Here is a 17,235-nt window from a genome sequence, read left to right as displayed (position 1 = left end):
ACGTAGCACGTTCATTGAGTATTGATGTATAAACATCCAAGCTGTTGTGTTGTGACTGCTAATGTTTTTCCGTTGTCCTCTTCAATCCATTGTTTATCTTGTTCCTCTTTCACATGACATCATTAATGAATTCAGTCACTGCCAGTAAAGTTTATAAGAACAGACTCACTTTGTGATGCCACTAAACATCACACAAAGACAACTTCCATGTGCCTTTCTCTCCATGTTTGGCTGTGGCTTTTCACAGAGAGCACCACTAAAAGATAGTCAAACCCTCATCTGTGCTTCTTCCCAGTCCCCTTTTCTTCTTAGTTCAGAGAGTAACTTTGATGCTTTTGATAGAGGACTTTTTGTCTGATTGCTTTTCAGTTTGGACTGTTGATTCTTTCTGCAAAACGTCAGCCAACAAAACATTAGGAGCAGCTGAGTTGTTAAGAACGAGGAGAAAGTTTGGACGTGTTGGGAATGGGGTCATGACGTCTGGTGTGTGTCAGCAGCAAAGCTGCTTTCACCACCGCAAGAGTGAGAACAAAGACTTGCAGGTTTTCACTGAGTCTAAGTAGCTACAGTTTAATAAGATGACGTTCAGCTCTGGTAAATAAATAATTACTGTTTCAGAGCTGCTTTTAAGAGCCTACTCGTATGTTATTTCAACATTATACTTATTTCTACCCCACAATAATTCAGGGGAAGTATTTTACTTCTCATTTCATGACCTTCTTTGATCTTTATAGGTATTTCAAGTTTACATGAGTGCACAAGTTTCATCTGGACTCCAGCATTGAAAAGATTGACATTTAGGGATGGAGCCTGTTGGCAGCCGTTAATAGGGCTTTGATGCTGGTGGTGATGCAGCAACGGGGAAAAAAACAGGCAAGGTTATTCCAGTATTCTTCAGCAGAGGATGCAACGACTTGATGACAAGTTTCCAAAAAGAACCCAGTGCTAGCGTCATGTTTAAGCCTCAGAGTGACAATAAAATCTTCAGTTTTTAACAGTGAAACATGTACACAAGATTTCTTCCTGATTAAACTTGCAATAAAGCCTTGCAAACTTTTCAGTTTCTATGTGATGTTTCAATTTTGTTTTCTATAATGTTTTTTTTCTAGGTTTTTTATAATGTAGTGTGCAAGGTCAGTGGTATTTGTCTTAATAAAGCTGCAGGGCTTACATTCCTCACAGCCCGCCGCTCTCCTGTTCATTGAATTTACCTCATGCCTCAGTGTACAGTGTGTTAGGTTGTTAGACAATTATGTTTTCACTACGATCAATAATCAGGTTAATAAACTGCTTAAACAGGTGTTGCAGGTTATTGTACTTTCACAATAATGTTCAGGAGTCATACTGCTCAAATCAGAGCAGCAGAATCTGAGATATTCTAATTTGTAATTTTCAGATACGTGTTAGGAATAAAATTCCAACATGATGACTGAATCATTATTTAAATCTTCCTTCGAGGCCAGAGAGGGCATGATTCAGTAAATCTACATATTGTTGTTAGTTGCATCTAAACTTCAATTCTGAAATAAATCAGCATCTAAATTGATATTCATTAATATCGATAATGAAATATTGTAATGCATAATTATATAAGATCAATTTATGTTAATTTAATGCAGATTAAATGTATTTTTGCATGTTACTCACCACAAACTAAGAACATTTAACATATTAATGAACACAAGCTGGGCACCGTGGGAATCTGTGTGTGTGTGTGTGTGGGGGGGGGCACTGGTCATTGTGCTGATGGTAGTAAACAGCAGAGGGAAAGGAGTGATGGAGGGGTGGAGACAGAGCAGAGCAGACAGAGGGAGTTTGATATGAGTAAAAATGAGATGCTGAACAGTCTTTAGGAAAAGAGTCATATAACCCCTGTTGACAGCCGAAGTCAAGGAGCAGCTTTATTTATTGTCATTTACATTTTTTAAAGAATGTAGCTCATATTCAAGGACAAAGTGAGGCTTTTTTCCCGGTGGGATTTGAGAGAGCGATGCAGACAGAGGAGGAGATTGAATACCTCCTCGCAGCAGCCTCCTAATTGGTCTAATTACTGTGTAACTTCCTGGTGAATGCAGTCCACTCTGACCTTGGCCTTTGAAATGAAGACCCTTGGCGTCTCAGAGCTGACAACCAAAGGAAGACTCAGAGAAACAACCACTCTCTCTGTCAGCCTGTGTGTGTGTGTGTGTGTGTGCGTGTGTGTGTACGTGTGTGTGTGTGTGTGTGTGTGTGTGTGTGTGTGTGTGTGTGTGTGTGTGTGTGTGCAATCATCATAAGTTGTGTGTTCATTGGTGCTTCAGTGTGCCTAAAAATGAGAGTCAGTAGTCATTTGTCTCAAGTCGTTCTACCAAGGTTCCTTCTGGTTCTTGATAAAGTGAGACTCAGCCAGACTGAGCTTTAGCCAGGTCAACCAGACACCATAGTTTGTGTCTGTCCCGCAGTTTACAATTTAAGTTTTCTTTGGCTTTTTGGTTCCTTCCTCTGTACTTGAGGTGTGTTTTCACTGGCTGAAACACTGAGGTGCTGTTTTGCAGAGTTTCGCCACTTCTGTCACACACAGTGGACGTTCATTACTGGTTTGAATGAGGAGCAGGGAAAGGATCTTCAGGGGAACCCAACATGAACCCATGATCTGTGCCAGTTCTCAAAATCCATTCATCTCTTCTATCTTTAATGTTCTTTTTCATTCTTTTCTGTCTCTCCCATCCTGTGGTTTGCACACCATTCAGCATTATAACATTATCATCACTGACAAGTTAGATCAATAACATTGATTTTCTTGTTGTATTGGCACCTGTCCCACTGGTGGGTGGGCTATTTTAGGCAATGACTGAACATTTTGTTCTCAAAGTTGAAGGAACAATGTTAAAGCGTGGAGCCAAATCAGGATGACTAGACATCGGGATCACAGCATCTCCAGAACTGGAGCTCTTGTTGGGTGTTCCTAGTTCGTTCTTACCAAAGCGACAACACGGTGAACCAGTAATGGGGTCAAAGGTGCATGCGCAAGGCTCATTCACTGGGTAACAAAGACTAGGTGGGGTTCTGCAGTCCTACATCAGAGCCACAGTAGCACAAATGTTCGAAAGAGCTAATGCTGTTAGAAAGAGAACAGCATCTGTGCTTTCTGTGTTTGGGATGGTGTGGCTACAGATGAGCAACAGGTGTTGAGACAAGGCTCCGCCCACAAGTTTGGCTCCTCCTCCTGCCACACCCCAGCACAGCGGAGCACCAACATCGAACTATGACAGCTTCAGCTGACACCTGTCCACTGGCAAAAGCATCTACAATAGGATTATGGTAACTGAACCACAGAGCAATGCAATGGAATGGTTCGAGGAATGAGTTCAAGGTGTTGACTCGGATCTCCAAATTCCCCCAGATCTCACTTCAACGGAGCGTCCTTGAGATGTGCTCTAAAAATCCAGGAAAAGTCTGAGAGTGTTGCTGCCTTTCAATTTCAGTTCATACCTCAGAAGGAAATCTTTCTCTACCCTAAACCAAACTCTTCCCTCAAAAATGTCCCTCATGCTACACCCCTATAGCAGATATTGTACTGGGAAAACTGCTCTTTTTTTTTAACAACAGGCTAATTAATGTTATTGTGGAAAGCCTTTGTGTTCTATTTAATTATAGTGCAGCAATTCTCTATTTCATTGAATGCTTGTTTCCCAGTTTCCCTAAACAGTCATTTATCTGTCATATCTGCTCTCTCATTCACTGAGAAGAACTGACTGGTCCCTCTTTCATTTGGACAAACTGTCATAATATGTGGTGACAGCGTTAGCCAGCTACTGCAGATGTCCCAGTGTCTCTATAGTTAGACTCGCTCTAGACAGGCAAGCCATCAGCTGGTTTAACTACACACAGACATTGTAAATGTGGTACAGACAGACAGAAGAATCCAGACAGATCTAAACCTGCAATACACAAATAGTGCTGGGAAGATCAACTGTGGCCTTAATGATTCTCACTGTGTTAAACGACCTCAGAAGAGTTTACATAATGCAGAACTGAAATAGAACAGAACTGAAGACGCCTCCTGGATGAGAGGTGAAAGGTCTCCAAACCCTAGACTGGAGTCCAGTTGCTTCTTATTCAACCTTTGAGAATGATCATGACTTGCCTGGAGGGGACTCTATGCAAGCATCTCCAATACTTACCCCAAAATGTTCGAGTGCATGAGACTGGATAGGTGTAGCAAAGTCAGGCATAACTGTATGAAATCTGTTTTTATGTTGAAGTATATCAAATACCCCAGAAACTTGTTCATCGAGAGAGCAAAACCTGATCTCTGTTCGTCACAATGAACCACAACTGCATCTGTTTAAGCTGTCATCTTGTTGTAGCGTCTGTCTGCCTGCTGTGCACTAAAACTGGTTCACTATCTGTTCTCATTGTCTGAAATATTGTGACAATGAGCATCTAATACATTCTAGAATAGTGACTAATAAAGGCAGATCAGAACTGGAATGGTATTCAACCGAGCACATGCCTATGATAAATCTGAACAATCCCACACATCTGTTTAGCATGCCTAACTCACGCCCCACCCATCTAAAACGAGTTTGTAGAAATGGGTTCAGGCTTTTTTTTTTTGTGCAAAATTAAGGATGATGGTCAAAAAAGTATGACATCAAGCAAAGTCAGAAGAAGGAGAAAAACAATCCTAGATCTGTCCATTTATCCAGATCCATACCAGAGTTCATGGATTCTTTCCTGGCCCAATCACCATCCAGCAAATTGCAAACTCTTGAGCTGAGGTAAATGTGAAAAGTTGTTGGATTCAAATATGTTGGTATTTTTGAATGAATGTTTTGTTTACTTGAGGTGGGAGGAATGGGCGGGGTCAGGGGTCAGCTGGTGGGAGTGAGTGGCAGGTCGACGACTGACATGCGGCGTATCTGCGTCGCTGTCAAAGAGTCTTATTGACGAGTGGATGAGTGCAGAGGCAGATAAACAAGAGATGGCATTCTCTTATCCCGACATGTCACGGCATGGGAAGAGATCTGTATGTTCTCCCTTATGCATTACTCTGTTCTTTCACCCCACCCCACCTCACCCCACCATTACGTAACCCGCCTAAAAACCCTCCATTCACATGCATATACTGCAATAAACAATCAACCAAGAGACATAAAACCCGCAAACGTCTGCGGACAAACACAGATGTGATTCATTGACACGTTTTGATCAGCATTTGCACATGTTGTACTCAGTGGTTTTAGAACGCCATTGTGTTGAACACACTCTGCTCAGACATGTATCCAATAACAGCACTCGCAGCTGCTCCCAGACCCCACTGGCTGGAGAATGAATCACGCACTAGAAACACAGAGTAACATAAATATGGTTAGATAAACAGCCCTGACAAGCTGCTGGATGAGGTTTCTGTGTTATATAAAGCTGCTAACCTATTTAAGCCATGCTTGCTAATGCAAATTCCATCCCATCATTTCACCTGGAATTAGACATGCTACTGCAGCAACTCTCTAGATCCTATAGGCTAATGGAAAGTGGGCAGGGGTTGATTGACAGCGGCCCCGAGGCTGCAGACAGAGGGTATGACATAACTAGGGGATGAAGAAAAAGTATATGATGAGCACAAATTGTATGACTCCAGGCCAAACAACCTGAGCTCCGACAAGAAAAGGGGGCGTTTAAGGCGAGGAGATAAAGGATAGGAGCAGGGAGGGAAGCAGACGTGAGCGGCCAGAGGGAAGAGATAAGGAGGTGGGAGGTGAGATGGAGATTTAAAAAAAAAAAAAGTGTAGAAAGTAGGGCAGAAAGAGTTGAGATGCAGAGCAAGACAAGTGGGGGACAGACATCGCCATAAATCTTTAGTTAGAGAAACAGACACAGGCTGTAAAATCTGTCCCCAGAATGAAGTGCTGTGAAATACAAACTTCAGCCTTGTCAGTAACTTTGCGGCGCTGACGTCAGGGCGCCTCAGCGAGAGGGGAAAAGTAAATATCAGGCCACTTTTGAAAGAGGTTTGTGAGGATTAGGCATAACAAAGGACACCTGCTTTACGCTGGCTGTGGCTGTGAGGAGCTGTGAGGGCCTTTACTGGAAGTGGAGCACACTTACGCTCGCCCTCTCCCTTTGAAGAGTTATTACAGCCAACCAAGTGGACTTTGCTCCAGCAGTATAGATAAGAACACAGAGGCCTGTGGGTCACAGTGATCGTGGGAGCGTGGAATAACAACAGAACCGGAATGCCTTTAGATATACGTTTGTTTTTTAATATCCACAGCACAATGTCCATTCGAGTCTACCTGCTCTGACTATGACTTGGGGGGCATTGGGGGGGTCTCCAGAGGTGTGGAGAGAGCAGTGACTTCATCTATGTCCACATTATGGACCACTGTGTGCTTTAGGTCTTTGGATATGTCGGAGCAATGGATGTATCATTAACTCTGATAGGTCAAGCAGTTGTTTGTTTAAATGTTCATTTGGAGTCGTGTTTGTCGCCACCTTATGTCTGTGTTAACTCTGTTTAGGCCTGTGGAAGCCCAATGTGCCACTATATTCACCAGCTGGTTGAAGCATGTGTGCACTTTGGTGATGTGCAGGTACTGAAAATTACTTTTGCTAAAGTCATAATGAATCATGTCATGACTAATGGGAAAAACACTCAGGAAAGAGGGAGCTGCAGATACAGAGAATTCTCTTCATCTTTTTGACTGAGCAAAACTGTTCAAGTAAACACATTTCTATTTCCTTCTTTCTGCACATTTTATGTGGTTCCCATACATGTGGATAAGCAAAGCTACATAAAAAACAACAACATATTATTGTATCATAGTTTATATACTACATTTCAAAATACTTGCCACAAGACTTTTGTGAGGGACTCTAGATCTGTAAAGCTTTAAAATTATTAGTCAACTAGGATTCATATTTAGGAACATCACACAAAAAAACCTTAATCTGCTGTCAATCTGCACACACTGTATGGGGAATGTATGGGGAAGTGAGAGCGTGTCCAGGAAAGTAAGCTAAGATATTCCACCTAATGTATTGAATAAAACTAATTCTCCCCTCTCATATTTTTCCATTTCTATTATAGATAAGAACTGGAAAAAACTCAACATACGCTAACTTAACTTTTAACTGTGCAACCTTGTTGGTTCACTTTGTCTGTGGAAATGTTGATGAAGGCACGTCTTTCATTAGTAGATAAGATATTGATATATCACTGAATAGGAGGGTTAATGTGCAGTCATTATTAAACAGATGAAGTAACCGGTTCAGTTCATTCATTTTAAGAATTTCAAAATCTTTATTTTAGAAGTTAAAATGGGACAGTAGCTTGGACACACAAATATCTTTGCATTGTCTCTTTACTTTATTCCATACTCATCCATTTCTGAGTAAATTAATCAAATGACACACTTTTCCATACTGCATACATAGGAGACTTATGAAAGACTAGAATAAACCAGAACACCAGGTTAATGTTTGGGTGAGTTCTACAAAAAATGATTGTTGAGAATGCAGAATCATACAGTCTTAACTGAACATGAAATAAAGAAGGCATGTGACTTGACCAACGGTAGCAGCTGATGAAAGCAGAGCTTATGAACATAAAAGCCACATCTACAGCCTGTATTTCATCATTTTCATCACTTTTGTCTTCTCTTTCAAACATTAATGACACACAGCTTCAGCATCATGACCCCCGGCGTGTTTGTCTTCTCCACATGTACTGTAAATCTGCATCCCAATTTGATAGGAACTTGGCTTTTGTCAGATCTTTTTCTATGATGTCATTTGATTCGTCGTTGTGAATGCCAAAGCCTCTCGATAGAAAGTGCTCGCATTCGAAACTCTGACTGCCAAAAGAAGCAGGAACAAATGCTTCTGCTTCAAAACTGAACAAAGAAAATCAAAACAGTTGATTCTGTTTTATGAATGTCAGCAGTTTCAAAACTCACCTGATTAAATTTCTGTTTTAAAACTATAAAGAGACAGATTGTAGCCATTATTTTAGAGTCCTGACATCATATCGATCAGCAGCTTTGATTAAGATAAAAGAAAGGATGTTATTTTTCAGCGTCATCCACAAACACAAGTATATTTTTTTTAAGTTGCTCATTTTTGTGCAGTGATTTAAGAAATTCATATTCAGCTTCCATATTCAGTTGGAGTCTGGATGTAGACAAACACTGGGCGTATTTTTTCTCTCCGATCTCAAAGGAAGGATGGGGGAAGGATGGGGAAGGACGACTGGAGAGAGATTACCGACCTCTGCCGGGCCAGCGAGGGCAAGTAAGGGCCATGTCACACGGCTGAGAGCCCCTTTAAGCCCAATCTGAGGGGTTTATCCCACGGCTCAGGGCTTTAAACCACATATCAATCTGCATGCCAGATATATCAGATTTAAGGCTATATAGGGCATACATATTACTGAGCAGACCTTCATGCATTTAGCTCTTTGAAGTCTAAATACACAACTATACGAAGTCAAAACAAGAGTTAATGTTCTTTTGCAAGAGTTCATATCATCTCTATCCAAAGTGATAAGAGTTCAAGGTTGGAAACGCGTCGGCGTATTTGGTTCTAGTTAAATGATAGCTCTATAAAACCCACTGTTTGGCATAAACACTGACACGTGTCTGATCTCAGCCAAAACAGTGTCTGTGATCAAATATGATGTCATAGGACACATCAAAACCCTTTATCGTTCCCTTAAGTCAGGCCTCATAGTTTCAAAATTGTTGTCGTGAAAAACAATCAAAATATTTTGTGACATCTGTTCTCTATCTCTGTCACGTCCCCTCAAAACAAACAGGCAATTATTTGCTGTTGCAGCAATCTGTTTGGACAGCAAAGGTTTCGTCAGCGCCTTCCTGTTTGCAACGTGACCTCATCTTGTGGGGCTTTGCATTAATGGAAACACACAAACACACAGGCACGTGTTGACAGGTACACACACACACACACGTAGACAGGAAAGACCCGATGGTTAGGGTGTAGTGTAACGTTGTCAGTCAACCTGTGTACTCAGGCCTCTTCTGAGGTGACGCTTCATTCTACTGATTCCAAAGGGAGGCTTGAATGTTGAGCATCCACACATTTTTAGCGTGGGAACACCCTGTCGACTGGACATGTATCTGGTTCAGGCAACTGTCCTGTGCAAAGCTATGACACATGTATGACATGTATGCAACATACCCAACACATGCACATCCATGAACCCACACACACTTTCACCCCAGCTGCTCAGTGGCACTTGTTTTTTGTCACTGTGACCCGGATCGTCTGCTGTGTGGGAGAAAACCAGAGCCGGTCTCAAGTTCCACTCAGACATCTGCCACAGAGATGGTATCTCTCTCCCTCATTCTGATGCTCACAAACGAAAAGTCAACAGCTTGGAGATGCCTCTCAGTGTAGCTTGTCTCTGATGCTGTGCTGAACCATCTCAGGGGTATCCCATGGACCCCTGCCCCTGAGGATCCCGTTCCTTAGAGCTGCTTCTTGTGATTCCTCTCCCCATTTGATATCTTAAGGTCATCCATCTCCTGATCTGATCTCCAGTGATGCATCCTCTTCCTCCTCATCACTCTCCGACTTCTCATCACTCTGCCTCTTCCCTACCTGGTCTCCATGACGATGGCTGTACCAAGCAGAGATATTTGTCCACAGTTTCCCAATTGCAGAGATTTTGAAACTTGATATATTTCCACTATTCTCATACCACAACATGTCAATCAGCGCTGCGTTAATTTGACTGAGAAAAATACTATCATTGTGAAACCAAAAAATGTTGTAAGACCTGTAAAAAAAATCCCCCTGGCTTAAACCAAAAATTCCCAGTGTGATGTTCACCAGAACAAATCTGCCTCCTCCTCATTAGCTTAAAACCAAATTTATGCTTTGGGAAATTCCTGTGTTATTACTCATTTAGCCTTGTACACCGGGGTGATAACCTGCCTGTCTAAATGAGGTGTTTGTGTGTAATAAAGGAGTAATGAAGAACGCTACAACAAAGCCTCTTAGATGATCCTCTCCTCTCTGTTTTGTTGCCAGAAAATGCGTACATTCACTGTGATTTCCTGTAATTAAAGATGAGTGAGAACAGAATATTTACTACACAGATGGATTCACAGTTTGTTCAGGTTCAAATAAACCACACAGGTAATTCAAACGTCCGGATTTACTGCAACATTCAAATGTCTGAAAGATTTCCTCCCTGCTTTATCTTTGAACCAATTAATCAACAGCTCATACCTGGCAGACGCTCACATCCTCACACACACACACACACACACGCACGCACGCACGCATGCACGCACGCACGCACACACACACCAGTGGCAATGTAATGCTTTTTTGTGATTAAACTGTACAGGGTGCTTGTTTTCTTTGAAAACAACTGTAATGAAACACACAGGCTGCTCCACTGGACAAACACACGCTGCTAAATCCTAGCATGAATCTCATCAAAAAGTGGATCTCATTTTGGACGACAGTTTAAGGGGGAATTTTAAGAAACAGTTTTTCTTGCAATGCTTTTGGGATTTTTTTCCTTTATAAAAACAAAATTGCAACGTTTTGATCGCTGAGATTGAACTGAACTGAGCGACAGAAATCCTGTGACACTTTTTAAAAAAAAATATTCATACAGTTATTATTTATGCTCCTGTAAGCTAATCAGTGAGCTGGGAGGCGATGGTTGTGATGGCAGGAATGAATGAAAGAAAAAAAAAAAAAAAGAGGTTAAAACGAGAAATACTTCCGACCAGGGCTCGAAATTTGGACCATTTTGGTCTTCCTCTCTCTCCATAGATCAGGGGTCACCAAATGGCGGACCGCGTTCCGGATCCGGATCGCATGATGGTTCTGTCCGGACCCGTGAACACTCCATGATAAATTCACCAGAGTAGATTTTCTTGGCACATTTTTACTAGCAGTTCGCGGCTACAGACGGCGGGCGCTGCTCCTCCAGTTAATACGGTAATAGCGCCACTCAGTTCAGCCAATCAGATCGTTTGTCTACCCTGAGCTGTCAGCGTACCAGGAAGTGAGACAGCTCGCTACCGCTGTGAGTGTACCGCTACAGCGGAGCACCATTTTACCTCATATGGTCTGAACACGTAGCATGAATTAGAAGTGGCAAGATGAAGCGCCACTATGAAACAAAGCACAGATCTTTTGCGCAGAATTATCCCCTGAAGTTCGAGCTGAGGGCAAAATGACCAAGAAACATGCAAAAGAATGTTCACCAAAGGCATGGTGGAGTTTGGGGCAACATAAAACATCTTTTGCTGGTGCTACTAACTTCTACATTTGGGAGCACCGGTGTTACCAAGAAAAAAAGTTAATTTCGAGCCCTGCTTCCGAGAAAACAGGGGAAGCATGACTTCCTTTGACTTCCTGGTAAAAAAAAAGACACACACACACACACACACACACACACACACACACACACACACACACACACACACACACACACACACACACACACACACACACACACACACACACACACACACACACACACACACACAGCCATGTGCTGGTATGAATAGCAGCATTGATGCGTCTCCCTTTGAGGGTTGCTGGCGGTGTGAGGGCCGTGCTGAGCAGGTAAGTGGTGGCAGGTAAACGGATCCCCCCTTGACTTCTGTTACACCTCACCTCCCAGTCCAACAACAACACACACACACACACACACACACACACACACACACACACACACACACACACACACACACACACACACACACACACACACACACACACACACACACACACACACCGCAGCTATTGTTCCCCACCTTCCATGTTTTCCCATGTCTCCCTGCTTCCTGGGCCCCTGCAATACCTGCCGGCACATTCCTGTGACGGCCTTGTCAAATCTGTGTGTTCACACTCTTTGTTGCACCGTTTCCACTGTCACTCTTTCTTTGGCTCTTTTTTTTCCTGCACACTAAAGCAGAAACAAAGGCCTTTCCTTATGCTGCCTTTTGTTTTCATTTTTACTATGAACCAACAATAAAGCTCCTCCAGTGTGTAACTTTAGACGGCATACCAGCGGTCGTCATGACGAACAGCAACGTCGGTGTCTAGGATGACCTTGTGCGCCTTCATGGAAGGTAAAGGAAGTTTTGGCTTCACACAAACCCCCCACTTTGACAGCATTTCCATTTTAAGTTTCTTTTTGCGCCATTTGCTAATCAGCACTAGCTAATAATGTAAAAACACAACTGTGTCCTATCAGTCTTTGTGCTACAGTTTTATGCAGATGATGATCTGATATTGGGAGATCAAATAAAAACTAATAATATGCTTCTGGGTAAAATTACAGTATTTTCTGGATTATTATTAACATTATTAAACTTTTTCATATATAAGGCACACTGGATTATAAGGTACATTGTTGGTTTTTGAGAAAATTAAAAGCTTTTAGGTGCGCCTTACAGTGCGGAAAATACTGTATATTAAATACTGAAGTTACTTATTGTCAGCAATTTACAAAAAACATTTTAGTTTTTGAGAGCTCTAAAGACTCCCACCATTACACTGGTACTCCAGTTCCAAGTGGGATCGCTGTTTTGTTTTTTGGTAATTTTTTTTCTGTAGAGACACCAAATTTTTGTTAACCATCAGTTGAAGAAACTCTAAAACAAAAGCACTTTTTATTCCTTTTTGGAGTTCTGGCTGGTGAAAGTAACGGTCAGACTGTTCCAGGGATATAATGACCTTTAAAAAATGAAAGTATATATTTGTGACCCACTTAAAAGATTTATGTCTGCAGTAGCAATCAATAGGCCTCATTCATGGGGTGCCAAAAGCTGTTGTTGCTGTGCAGTCATGCTTTCTCCATCTGCTGCAGGTTTACTGAGCATTTCTCCTTCGTCTGCTGCAGCCTCCGAGGAATACAATGTTTTCTGGGGCATCGAGCAATGAAATAGAACTTGGAAATTGTAAAAGACTTCACCAACAATATGCACCACCAGTATGAAGGGAAAGGTGTCTGTTTTCTCTGTTGTCTCTGATTTGGTCTGAATGTAGTTTTGGTGCTAATAAACTGGCAGCTGCTCTCTTCTTTCGTTGTCACTATTTACAGTCATTACATCCATTCTCTGTTACCGATTAACCTGTTCTGAAGGGATTCATCCTGTCCCTCTGGGCCACAGACAGTCCTGGGCAGGTTTCCAGTTCATTATGGGGCCAACATGTCCACAAACAACCAGTTAATTCCAGTGGTGTCCTCGGTTACTCACCTGTACTGCATGTTAGAGTATCTTGAGGGTCCTGGAGGGACCCCTATATGGTGCTCATGGGGCACCCCACGTGAGAGCAGCCCGCCACTCTGCCTCACATTATCTACATGGCTACAGACTCCTTTGTGTGTGTGTGTGTGTGTGTGTGTGTGTGTGTGTGTGTGTGTGTGTGTGTGTGTGTGTGTATGTGTGTGTGCGTGCGTGTGTGTGTGTGTGTTTTTGTGTACGTGCCTGTAAAGTAATTTTCCTACGGGGATTATTAAAGGACTTATTTATTTATTTTATTCATTTATTCATTTTATTTACAATTAAAAGTTGATTGACAACTGGGACAGGCTCCAGCTCCCCGTGACCCACGCAAGTGGATGAAGCCATCAGGATAATGAATGAATGATTGATTTGATTGATTGTTTGATTGATTGATTGATTGATTGATTGATTGATTGATTGATTGATCTATTGAAACACAAGGAAAATATGAAAACAGAAGAAGGCCTCAGTGGATTTGATGAGCCAGTACACCACCAGGCGGCCCTTTAATAGCATCTAGTCATCCACAAAGAGTGTATCTATAGTGTAGAGTGAAAACTAGAGATACTTGAAATTACAAAATACTACTCTTAAGAAAAAAAGAACAAATTTTGATGTTTCAAATATCAAATGAATAAATAAACCCAATCTGTTTCCAAGATCGCCATGAGACAGTAGATCTGGAGCTCAGTTTCCTCTGGAACCAGCTCACTGTGGCTGATCGCTGTTGGACACTACCCTGGCATAATCCACAAATATTCAAACCACTCGTCCATCTTCATTAAAGACATCTTTTGCAGTTCCTCAACACAGCACAGTAAGACAAAGCAAAATGATGTATCTTAGCTGTTTGGTGGATATAGACGCATAGATTTGTGTTTCAATGGACCCTTTAGTTTAAAACAGAACAGTTTGAGCAGCGTTATTAAAAAGAGCACATCCAGTTCTGTGTTGTGGAAACACAGCTTACATAACCGACTGATGATGTGTTCAAACGATCTATCAGCTTTATTGGGATGCCTTCCTGCGTCCTGCAGTGAACAGCCTGGGACTGTTATTTGGTAGGTGATAAAGACAGATTTACGACCCGGAGACGGAATGAGTCTATCTTCACTCCATCAGTCCTCCACACGCCTGTTGTGTCATCACCCCACCCCGCAGCAGCGACCGGGACTGACTTTGACATTGGGCGAGTCTCTTCATCTCAGCTCCAGAGAGGGGAAACCCGGCCAGACGACACGCTCAGGTGAGCCGTGATGGATACGGACAGGAAGAGCATTTCCCCAGATGTGGGTGTTTAGTGTTTCACTGTCTGTCCTCTGGTCATTTAGTGTAGGGCTAAACGACCCCGACACCCATTCACAAAGTTTTAAGACCCTTTAACCCCTCCTTCACTACTTTTCCCATCCTCACAAAAAACACTTTTCTCTTTTCTCTTTCCCCGTCTTTAACCTGCCCTGGAGTCTTGGCCCCACACCCCATCCTATCCACAGGGGGCCCTCTAAGAGCCTGACTGGGTGGTCCCCACCCCCTTGTTCAATCCAGCCCCCTTCTTTAGGGTCAGAAGTCAGAGGTGAACCCTGACAGTGTGTGGGAAACGTGCTCCACCGTGTGCTGCGCCGAGCCGAGCAACGAGGAGAGGAAGGAGCTCAGGCTGTCCCATTTCCTCCCCGGACCCCACTGTAGCTGCTTAATGGGGCTCCTAGGGTCAGAGGAACACAGGCGTGGCGCTGGTGTTCGTTACACGTTTGATTCATTGGCCCAATTCCTTCTCCAAACGTGAGCTTGTTTGGGTTGAGAGGGAGGCAGAGCAGACGGGTTTAGGCTGAGGGGATCAAGAGAGACGCCGTACAGGATGATGGAGGAAGAGTGTGTGTGTGTGTGTGTGTGTGTGTGTGTGTGTGTGTGTGTGTGTGTGTGTGTGTGTGTGTGTGTGCTCGTCTCTGCTCATGTGCTTATGTGTGTAAATGTGTGTGATGTCTGTGTATGTGTGTGTGTGGGAACCTGGATGCTTGGCTGAGTGTGTGTTGAGCTTGAGACATTTATTAGGGACTGTCTAGCCAGAACCGTACCAGAAGATCTTAGGGTGATTTATTTGAATGGCAGGAGGAGCTGGTTATTTTACCGGCAAATTGCTGTGTATTTTAGAAATGATGGCCTTGATTCTGTCCAGCGGAGGATAACAAGCCCAGCTGGCAGGATGGAAGGAGCTGCAGAAAGCTGACAGATGATGTGGGGCCTCCTTCCAAACATTTCTAAAAAATACAGTGGTCAAAATCTATACAAACACACACACACAGAGCTGGTGTGTGATTACATACAATAAATAGATAGATAGATAGATAGATAGATAGATAGATAGATAGATAGATAGATAGATAGATAGATAGATAGATAGATAGATAGATAGATAGATAGATAGATAGATAGATAGATAGATAGATAGATAGATAGATAGATAGATAGATAGATAGATAGATAGATAGATAGATAGATAGATAGATAGATAGATAGATAATTAGATTTACATTAAAAAAGGATGAATATAATATAATATATACTCTAATATATATATTTTAGTTTTCTAATCCACAATCATGTAAATTTAAACACACGCAGCTCTCAGCACAGAAACTTCTTTATTTCTTTGGAGGAGGCAGAAAAAAATGCAGCTCCAACTGAGGTCAGTGTGAGGCTTGTTTTTAGTAAGAATCAGACGACTCATATCATACATGTGGTACATCAATGAATAAGCAGCATCAGGGAAGATTCTGCCAGCATGGAACCCATCAGAACGTGATCAAAACGTGATCAAAATGTGATCAAAACGTGATCAAAATGTGATCAAAACGTGATCAAAATGTGATCAAAATGTGATACACTGCTGCAGAATATCTGGTGCTCTGTTGTGTCCGTATAAAGTTTCCATTCTGCCCTCCAGCAGGAGAATAAACTTGAATACTGTGTATGTGTGTGTGTGCGCGAGTGCCTGCGCGTGTGTGTTCATCCACCCTCATCCACACACACACAAGTATATGTATAAACATACTTATTATTGCAAAACACAGACCCTCATTCAAAGTCTGTATGTGGTGACAGATTTGTGTTTTGTCTCTGATGCGTGCGCGCACGCACACACACACATGCATGCATGCACACACACACACACACACACACACACGCACAAAGGGAGAATTTATTGCAGGGAAGCTCACCTCCTCTTGCTCTGCAGATTTGTTTACAGCCCTCTGGTCAAATTATTCTTTTATTGTATTCCATCACTTCTTCCACACATTCCTCCAACAATATGCATCTTGTTTAGAAGAGAGTCTTGACATGTGTTATTGGATCAGAAAATATATTGCTGTTTTTTCCCCCCTGATGTCTCGTGAGTGACATAATGTTTCCATACAGACATCCAGGTTGCAGGTAATATGAGAAAACAGGTGTCTCAGGGTGAATCATAGTTTAGTTTATGCTAATGTCAGCTATGGCTGAGCTGCCTAAGGAACCATTGTGTTCGTTTGTGAGACTATTCTGTTTCTGTCAGACAATCGTATTGTTTCAGGATTATAAATCTCCACTGATGGGATTATAGATATGATTCATTTGATTGAGAAAGAAGTGAAAAATGCATAAATGAACTATAAAAAACAAGCAGTTAAGTTGAATTGAACATTTAACTCAAGGCAATTGCGGTGTTCTTTAGTGCATTTTGATTTCTCATTAATTTGCCATCTTAATAGTGGATATTACGGTATGGTGACAGCGTCTCAAAACGATAAAAAAGTGCATACGTGTTGTTCACATTGTTAGGAAGAAGCACATGTGAATACAAACTGGTGTGTAATTAGGCGATCATGTTCGTCGTGAATCACAGCATGTCTGCCTATCAGAACTGTTTCAGCAGAACGTTGAGCTTTAATAGAGACAGTTTGTCACACGGCAGCTGTCGTCTGGTGATGCTTCA

General features: G+C 42.2%; 1 long non-coding RNA gene across 1 annotated transcript; it reads left to right on the top strand.

Annotated features, from left to right (window-relative positions):
• Positions 1-6,288: 6,288 nt before the first annotated feature.
• On the top strand, positions 6,289-13,057 carry LOC137596245 (uncharacterized). The gene is made up of 4 exons (XR_011035516.1): positions 6,289-6,575; positions 8,203-8,274; positions 12,010-12,104; positions 12,845-13,057. It is a non-coding gene; the product is annotated as an uncharacterized lncRNA (long non-coding RNA).
• The last annotated feature ends 4,178 nt before the right edge of the window (positions 13,058-17,235 follow it).

Source organism: Antennarius striatus, chromosome 6 (assembly GCF_040054535.1).
Source record: "Antennarius striatus isolate MH-2024 chromosome 6, ASM4005453v1, whole genome shotgun sequence".
Classification (NCBI taxonomy): Eukaryota; Metazoa; Chordata; class Actinopteri; order Lophiiformes; family Antennariidae; genus Antennarius; species Antennarius striatus.
This window is presented reverse-complemented; position numbering and strand designations above follow the sequence as displayed.